This window comes from Triticum dicoccoides, chromosome 1A, assembly GCF_002162155.2.
Source record: "Triticum dicoccoides isolate Atlit2015 ecotype Zavitan chromosome 1A, WEW_v2.0, whole genome shotgun sequence".
Classification (NCBI taxonomy): Eukaryota; Viridiplantae; Streptophyta; class Magnoliopsida; order Poales; family Poaceae; genus Triticum; species Triticum dicoccoides.
Window position 1 is genome coordinate 192,974,316 of NC_041380.1, and position 9,981 is coordinate 192,984,296.

The window sequence follows — 9,981 nt, forward strand, 5'->3', positions numbered from 1 at the left end:
TGATTAAAAATTGTTGGGAGTTGGCAGACATAGCTTTGGTCATTGTTGCAATTAATAGGAAATAATAAGGAAAGAGAGGTTTTCACATATAGATATATTATCATTGACATCTTTTATGATTGGGAGCACTCATTAAAATATGACATGCTAAAGAGTTGATGTTGGACATGGAAGAAAATGTAATGAGTTGTGTCTTTTTTATATCTGAGATAAAGTATGTTGTCATGGATCCTCTAAATTGTTGAGCTTGCCTTTTCCCGTCATGCTATCCAAATTCTCAGCACCAAGTAGAAATACTACTTGTGCTTCCAAATACCCTTAAACCAGTTTTGCCATGAGAGTTCACCATATCTACCTATGGATTGAGTAAGATCCTTCAAGTAAGTTGTCATCGGTGCAAAGCAATAAAAATTGCTCTAAATATGTATGATTGATTGGTGTGGGAGAAATAAGCGTTATACAATCTTGTGATGTGGAACTAATAAAAGCAACAGACTGCATAATAAAGGTTCATATCGCAAGGGGCAATATAAAGTGACGTTCTTTCACATTGAGATTTTATGCATCCAACCATAAAAGCGCATGGCAACCTCTGCATCCCTCTGCGAAGGACCTATCCTTTATTATTATCTTCTACCTTATGCAAGAGTCATGGTGATCTTTACCTTTTCTTTTTCATTTTATCCTTTGGCAAGCTCAGCATGTTGGAAAGAACATGATATATATATATATATATATATATATATATATATATATATATATATATATATATATATATAAAATTGAATGTAGGGGAGCATGAACCATTATTGTTGACATTACCCTTGAGGTAAAAGGTTGTGGGGCAAAACTATAAGCCCCTATCTTTCTTTGTGTCCGATTAAAACTCCACAAGTATTGCGTGAGTGTTAGCAATTATGGAGGACTAAATGATAGTTGAGTATGTGGACTTGCTTTTTAGCTCTGACATAGACTCTTTCCGATGTTATGATAAATTGCAATTGCTTCAATGACTGAGATTATAGTTTGTCGGAGCCCAATAAGGTCTATAATTTATATTTTTGCATTGTGAATAGATCATCACTTGAACATAAGTAATCATATGACAAAATATATATATGTTGCTGTTATGAGAATAATCATGATGCCTTCATGTCCATATTTTATTTTTATCGACGCCTCTACCTCTAAACATGAGGACATATTTATTGTTATCGGCTTTTCGCTTGAGGACAAGCGAGGTCTAAGCTTGGGGGAGTTGATACATCCATTTTATATCATGCTTTTATATCGATATTTATTGCATTATGGACTGTTATTTCACTTTATGTCACAATACTTATGGCTATTCTCTCTTATTTTACAAGATTTACATAAGGAGGGAGAATGCCGGCAGCTGAAATTCTGGGCTGGAAAAGGAGCAAATATTAGAGATCTATTCTGCGCAACTCCAAAAGTCCTAAAACTCCACGAAACATTTTAAAATAAATAAAAATCCTCGCCAAAGATGAAAGCCAGGGGCCCACACCCTGGTCACGAGGGTGGGGGGCGCGCCCCCCTCCTAGGGCACGCCCCCCTACCTCGTGGGCCCCATGGTGGCTCTCCAACGTCCATCTTCTCCTATATGAAGTCTTCCGATGATAAAAAAATAGGAAGGAACTTTTTGGGACGAGACTCCGTCGCCACGAGGCGGAACCTTGGCGGAACCAATCTAGAGCTCCGGCAGAGCTGTTCTGCCGGGGATACTTCCCTCCGGGAGGGGGAAATCATCACCATCATCATCACCAACGCTCCTCTCATCAGGAGAGGGCAATCTCCATCAACATCTTCACCAGCACCATCTCATCTCCAAACCCTAATTCATCTTTTGTATCCAATTCTTGTCTCAAAGTCCGGGATTGGTGCTAGTAGGTTGCTAGTAATGTTGATTACTCCTTGTAGTTGATGCTAGTTGGTTTATTTGGTGGAAGATCATATGTTCAGATCCTATATGCATATTATTTTCCCTCTAATTATGAACATGAATATGCTTTGTGAGTAATTACGTTTGTTCCTGAGGACAAGGAAGAAGTCTTGCTATTAGTAGTCATGTGAATTTGGTATTCGTTTGATATTTGATAAGATGTATGTTGTCTAGCCTCTAGTGGTGTTATGTGAACGTCGACTACATAACACTTCACCATTATTTAGGCCTAGAGGAAGGCATTGGGAAGTAATAAGTAGATGATGGGTTGCTAGAGTGACAGAAGCTTAAACCATAGTTTATGCATTGCTTTCTAAGGGGCTGATTTGGATCCACATGTTTCATCCTATGGTTAGGTTTACCTTAATACTTTTGTTGTAGTTGCGGATGCTTGCAATAGAGGTTAATCATAAGTGGGATGCTTGTTCAAGTAAGAACAGCACCCAAGCACCGGTCCACCCACATATCAAATTATTAAAGTATCGAACGCGAATCATATGAACGTGATGAAAACTAGCTTGACGATATTCCCATGTGTCCACGGGAGCGCTTTTCCTATTATAAGAGCTTGTTCCAGCTTGTCCTTTGCTACAAAAAGGATTGGGCCACCTTGCTGCACTTTATTTACTTTTGTTACTTGTTGCTCGTTACAATTTATCTTATCACAAAACTCTCTGTTACCACTTATTCCAGTACATGCAGAGAATACCTTACTAAAAACCGCTTATTATTTCTTTCTGCTCCTCGTTGGGTTTGTCACTCTTACTTATCGAAAGGACTACGATAGGTCCCTTATACTTGTGGGTCATCATTGCCCCCTACCCAGCTTATTCTAGAAGCCCAACCAAATTATTTACTTAGAATAGAGAAAGAATATTAAGGTCTTCAATGCTTTAAAATAGAGAAAGAACAATTTTATGTGCATTGATTCTCCCGCATCCAGCTAACTGTTGCGTCAAAAGAAAATGAAGAACATGTTGGCATCTTGACAATAGTTCATGCCCAGTACAACAAACTGGAGCAAAAGTTGCATACAACACATGAAGGGCTTATCTGATTACTTAACTTGTAGCATCAATAGGTGCAAGAAGCACATACACAAGGAGATTAAGCAAAAAAAGAATCTCCTCTTATTTTGGAGGATATCAATCAAAGGAGACCAAATGGTGGATTACCAGGTTGGACGAGTAGACACACATACGATACTTGCGTGTCGGCAAACTTCGTAGTCGATGTGCTCCTAGATCTGATTCACCCTCCCTACACACACAACCCTAGATCATTACTCAGTGACAAATAATACATGGTAAATAAAATATCTTGGTTTATCCTTCTGAAACAATAGAACATTCAACAATTTACAATAATTTGTTACAGCCACAGTTACATACATTATATATCCACATTCCCAGTATTTACATCACACATTTTCTTAAAAAGTGAGCGGTGTGCATCTAAAGAAGATCATAGTGTGAAATGCAGCATGATAGAAGGTGAATACAGAGAAGCCTTGTATGGTTTTTCAAATATTCTCACCAAATGTCTTGCAAGGTATGGATAAACTGAGATAGCTCAAGATTTTGTTCAAAGTTAACATGGTTGAGCTAGATGAAATGTTATCATACTCAAGAATTACTTACCATCATCCTGTTCATCCACAACATTGTGTAGTTGTTCTCTTCATGATCCTTCATCCAGTCCAGCGTCTCATGTTACAGCGGCTGCGCCAGTTACCTACAAGACCAAGGAAAATTAGGGAGCGGTCCGAGAACTACCGAGAAGCCAGTGAAACCTAACCTGTTGGTGCAGGGACCCTGTTATCCTCGTCGGCCATTCCCTTGTTGACATTGAAAAAGAGCAGCACGACGAGCTCGGTCTCCTCAGGCACGACCCCTCTGGAATCAGTGTACTCAAATATATTATCTGTAATAGCATCAATGAGGGAAGCATACAGTTGTTCTAATACAGTAAAATATACACCCTTGAGGCAATGTGAACATTTGTGCACCAAAAAATTCCGACGCTAACTATCCATGGCAAAGTCACAAAAAACATTAAATGTTACATACTAGATATTGAGTGCATCCATAGATATACACCTAGAAACCATCTAGTACAACAGTTCATATGATAAGGTTCACCAGGCTAACATGAAAATAAAAATGACAATATCATAGTGTCCCAACTACAGGGAGCATATGGCATAGACATACCCAATTTTTAATCTTTGACAAGTTAATTACAGAATGCCTAAATCGCACAAAAGAGCGTTGAAATGACACATATTTCTCACAAAAATATTCTTATATAAATATACTTATGGGTGTGCTCAGCCGGAGCAAGAGCACAGCCGGAGCAGGAGCAGCACGGCCGGCCTTGAGGTCCGGCGCTTCCATGGCCTACCTAGGGTCGAGCGCCCTCACGGAGACGCCGGCGGAAGAGGCTAGTGAAGCAACGGCAGCCAGGATCAACTGCCAGGGTGGGGAACGACGAACACGGCCGCCCCCTCGTGCGAGGAGACAACAGACCCCTCCCTGCAGCGCGAGGTGGACGACAGCCGTTCGAGGATCCCGTCGATGCCGTTGCCGTCCTGGTTGCCGAAGAGTCATGGCCGGCATGGGGAAAAGCAACCACAAACCCGAGGTCACGCGTCGCCGCGGTCCGGCCAGCTCGATGGAGCAGCGTGCGTTGAAGCATGTGCACGCCGACGAGCCGGTTGACCGCGACGCCGTGCCTGCTGGCGGCAGTGCATATGTCACTGGTGAGGTTGGGCGGCGCGCACGATCGGCAGCAGGAGGACAAAGGCGAGTGACTGGGACATGAGAAGGTGGCGGAAGGGAGGATGGCCGATGCTGGGGTAGGAGGGACGGCAGTGGAGGGACCTGCAGGCGAGGGAGAGAGGAAGCTGGCGTTGTCAATCTGGATCGGGGAGAGGGAGACAAGGGGAGGCGGGGGAATGGAGGGGATATGAGTTAGGGTTTGGGCGATGAGAGGGGATCGATAAGAAGAGGACGAGGGGGAGGCGATGCGGTGGGCTGCGGGTGGGGTTTGGTGGCTGGCTGTGGCTGGCCTTGGGCCGGCCCAGTTCGCCTGCATCCTTTTTTTGTTAAAAAGATTTTCTTACTTTGTTTTTAAAAATATTTTCCAATAAATCTTTTAAAATTGTCTCAAAAAATCTTTTAAAAAATAGATTAGAACAACTTTACAACTAAGTTTGGAGGTGGTGATGGTTTATCCTTCATAATACCATAATCTTTTAAAATAAAAAATCTAAGGGTTGAGATTAAACTAGGTACAACAACGAAATCATTCGAACGGAAAAATAGCATCAAATGACCTCTACTGCTTCCTCGCCTGCACAGTCTTGATCACCTATGAACACACGCACCACCGAGCTGTAGGTAAATGCAAGCAGGTATCCCCTTGTTGTCTGGTTAATTATCTAGAATTGTTCCTCTCATTAATACATTCATATGGGCGCATGTAGTACTGTTGATGATATGAATGGCTCGGGTAGCAGTTGCATCTTGGTGGGTTTCAATTCATTTATAGCTTAGAGGTTTCATGATAGTGTAGGCATGCATGCGACGTACATATTCATCAGGATTCAGGACTGACACATATGTGTGCGTTTCAGTAGACAGTCTCTATGATGCGATGTTTCTTCATGCCAGTAGCATAGTGCTCCGAAATTTTTGTTCCTCATTGTTCGGTGAAAATTGTGTTTGTCCTCTGTTACTTTTTGTAGGTAGTTGTAGCGTTCATGTGATGGGAATCAACTAGACAAGATACTCGCTTGTCTAAGCATTTGATTAATTAATGTAGCTTGTGAGCATTTTATAGATTTTTGCTGTATGGTGCATGAAAAAATGGCATGTATGAAGCCAATGCTTTGGAAAGTTGCACTTTAGATGCTTCTACTATTGCTCTTCATTTTGTTTCATAATAGACTTGTTCTTACTGCCATTGTCCATGGTGCAAGCAGCAACCCACAAAGCAGTACGGCGTTCCAGCAACTTCTTGGGAAGCTCACGGAACTGATAAGCCACTAACTTCTGTAGTGTTGAATGATTAAATCACTACCTTTAACTTGAAATAAAATATAGTCATGTACTTCTTTTGACCTTGTTACCCTTTTCTGTTTGTTTTTCAGGATGAGATACAACAAGAAATCTTAGAAGGTTTGGTAGTTGATGTCGTGGATGAACAAGAGACAGATGAAGCTTGATGATGTAATTAGATGTGATTGCTAGTTGTATGTGTTGGCTGTCGTGTGGTGTGAGATAGTACATTTCACTTGTGTATGTTGTATGAAAAAGCTTGAAACATGTCAATGTTATGTACCTGTCGGAGAAAAAAAATCATATAATGGATTTTTAATGTGTGATGTCTTGTGTTACGTTTCTTTGTCAAATAGTGATCATAGTAAATTGATTACTGTCTAGCTGATTTTAGGACTAACTAACATGTTGTTAAGATCACACATTGCACACAGTTTTGTAGATTATTTGTGTGTGATGGCATCCATATCATACACGGTTTTTTTCTTTTTAATCGTGTCCAATAACTTGCACATTACACACAGTTTTCGTGAACTAACCGTGTGTGATGCTAATCCACACATGCAAGGTGATACATTAAAATTGTGTCACCGAAAGGGGGTAAAACCGCTTGCATAGGACGTCTTTGCACGAGTGATAGTTAGTTGAAGATATGTCCACAAACAATGTTATAGATCCTTATGACCATTTTCTGCAATGGCATTATGACTTTTTGGCATAGATGGTCATAAAATGTTGGGGTTTGGACCCTCCCGGACACTCCTTGACCATTTTGCAAATAAAGGTCATAGATTTATGACCAATTTGATCACAGTCAATAATTTTTGTCATAATCGTGCATATTTCTTGTAGTGGGAGGGGGATGAGGACGAGCGACGGAGACGGGGAGGCGACACCGACGACTACGGGTAGCAGGGCGGCTCTGGAGGGGGTTCCGGACGGCGGAGGTCAGCGACGGGCGACGGGGGCGATTGCCTCGATCCAGATCCACTCGGGGGTGTGTAGGGGAAGTAGCCACATAGGGGGGGAGGGAGTTGGGAGCGAGTGGGTTAGGGTTCAGGGTGTGGGGGATAAGGGAGGCGCTGGTTGGGCCGGCATGGTTGGCCCAGAGGCTAGCTGGGCCATGGCCTAGTGGGGGAGGGGAGTTTCCTTCTTTTTTGTTTGATTTTGTTTAGTTTTCTTTTCTGTTTTCTCACATTTCCTAAACATTATAGTTTTGGAAAATACATAGGTTCCACCTAATTTAGTAAATTTAATTATGTCACATTCCAAACATTGTTGTTTTGACATTTGAAAACTTTTATTGTTTGTCAAAAATAAAAATTTGATTTTGAATCGGTTTTAAACTAACGCGAGTTTATCGACAGTAACCGAGGTGACGTGGCATCATTAGCAGAGGGTTACTGTAGCTTAAATATCCGGGCGTCACACCTCTAGTGAAACCTATGGCCCCCGAGTCTATTTTCCATCTTATATTTTCAGATCTATAAACCAAAAAAAACAAAAATACCTTGCTGCAATTTATTTATATTTACTTTAGTTTGCTCTTTAGTTTATCTTTTATACCTATCTCTTTTAAATCTCACTCTTGTTTGTGACCGTGAAGGGATTAAAAACCCATTTTTCGCGATGTGAGCAAGTGTTTGTTCGTTTGTGCTGGTGCATATATTGGAGACTTGCTTGTGCCTCCTACTGGATTGATACCTTGTTTCTTAACTGAGGGAAATACTTATCTCTACTTTGCTGCATCACCCTTTCCTCTTCAAGGGAAAAATCAACGCAAGCTCAAGAAGTAGCACATGCACAATCAATTCTAGTATCTATCAAGTAATTGGCGATGACTAGGTCATCTATATATGAGTATATTGACTTTGGAGTCAAATGAGAATATTTCATCATAGGTCATACTCATCGTTTAAGCACAAGTGGGGTCACCAATTTTACATAAAGCATTAATGTGTTCACATCATTAGAGTTGCTTTAGCTCAATTTTTAGAGCAAAGCTCCCCCTAGATGTGATATCCCCCTAAGAGGGATGAACTAACCTTGGGTTTTGTCGATGATGACTTCATGTAGATAGTGAACATGTGGATGCTCGATGTTGATGTAGATCATTCGGAGCAATCCATTGGAGTGTTGCACTTTCAATACCTAGACGGGTTAGTCCCACAAGGAACATACAAGGATATCCATAGACATAGAGTGAATTGCACATATGATGATGTCCATGAAAGCGTTAGGTTACCTTGTCCCTTGTCTTACCAACTAGAGGGTTTGTGACTCCATTAACTAGTGCAAGATATGAAAGTTGATTGCACAAGTCCATGCCATAATGAATATGAGTGAAGTATGTTGGCGGAGTCACCCTAAAGAACACTATAGTTCTTATTTGGGACCCACATCAACTTGATGGGAATTGTTGGAGTTGTAGTTGTACTTGATGAAGTAGAGCTTGACGTAGTCTTGGGAACCCACTTGACCATGGCCATAGGAGCTTCTTCAAATGAGTCAATCTCTTCGTGAAGCTTTTTCTTGCCTTTGTGGACTTCTGGTGGAAGATCATCTTGAGCTTGTGTTCCCTCAAAAGAAGTGGGGTCATACTTCTGTTGTTGAGGAACAAACTTCCTCTTGGGGTATTGATCTTCTTCCCATTCAACTTCATTGGTGATACGTCTCCATTGTATCCACTTTTCTAAACTCGTTTTTCCTTGTTTTGGACTCTAATTTGCATGATTTGAATGGAACTACCCGGACTAACGCTGTTTTAAGCAGAATTGCCATGGTGTTATTTTTATGCAGAAATAAAAGTTCTTGGATTGACCTCAAAATTTACGGAGAATTTTTGTGGAATATATAAAAAATACTGGCGCAAGAAGTTACCAGAGGGGGGACCACCCAGAGGCCACAAGCATTGGGGTCGCGCCCTGCAGGCTTGTGGCCCCTGGACCTGCTCCAACCCTAATTCCAACTCTATAAACCTATTCGTGGAGAAAAAATTAGATAGAAGGATTCATCGCGTTTTATGATACGGAGCCACTGTCGCCTCCTGTTATTCATCGGGAGGGCTTATCTGGAGTCTGCTCGGGGCTTCGGAGAGGGGGATTCATCGCCATCATCATCACCAACCTTCCTCCATCACCAATTTCATGATGGTCACCGCCGTGCATGAGTAACTCCATCGTAGGCTTGCAGGACGGTGATGGGTTGGATGCGATTTATCATGTAATAGAGTTAGTTTTGTTAGGGTTTGATCCCTAGTATCCACTATGTTCTGAGATTGATGTTGCTACGAGTTTGCTATGCTTAATGCTTGTCAGCAGGGCCTGAGTGTCATGATTTCAGATCTGAACCTATTAGGTTTTCATGAATATATGTGTGTTCTTGATCCTGTCTTGCAAGTTTTACAGACCTATTACGAGTTATGATCCGCATACCCAACACTACAAAAAAAGACACATCCGTGACATTTTGGGCCGAATGAATTTTTTTCTGTCATACATAAGACACTTCTATGACGATAATTGTGACAAAACCCGGTATCATCATAGATGTGGTGGGCTCCTACTTCTATGAAAAAAATCATGATAGAAAATGGGCTTTTCGTTCTGGGCGGGCCGGAGACGCAGCTGCATGACATTATTTGGGCCGTCCATGACGGAAAAACTGTGGTAGAAGCGAGGAGGAGGAAAATTTCAGGGAGTTCCCGGTTACGGTGGGAGGTCGGGGGCCGAGCAATGTGCGTTTCTCTTGTACACGTACGTGCGTGTGTGTGAGGCGTTGGCTCTAACTGAACTCGAGCAGGGCGTTGGGCTCTAACTGAACCCGAGCGATTGCACTGCAGGCTACGCGTTACTGAACCCGAGCGATCGATCGATGGCTGTTAACTGAACCCGATCGAGCGATTCCTTCACTACTGCTGCTAACTGAAGCCGATCAATGCTGCCTCTGGGATGAACA

General features: G+C 41.9%; 1 long non-coding RNA gene across 1 annotated transcript; it reads right to left on the minus strand.

The window, feature by feature from the left end:
* Positions 1-2,990: 2,990 nt before the first annotated feature.
* On the minus strand, positions 2,991-4,947 carry LOC119266414. Its single transcript, XR_005132026.1, has 4 exons — positions 4,367-4,947; positions 3,761-3,858; positions 3,604-3,697; positions 2,991-3,223 (listed from the first exon to the last, which is right to left on the minus strand). It is a non-coding gene; the product is annotated as an uncharacterized LOC119266414 (long non-coding RNA).
* Positions 4,948-9,981: the final 5,034 nt, after the last annotated feature.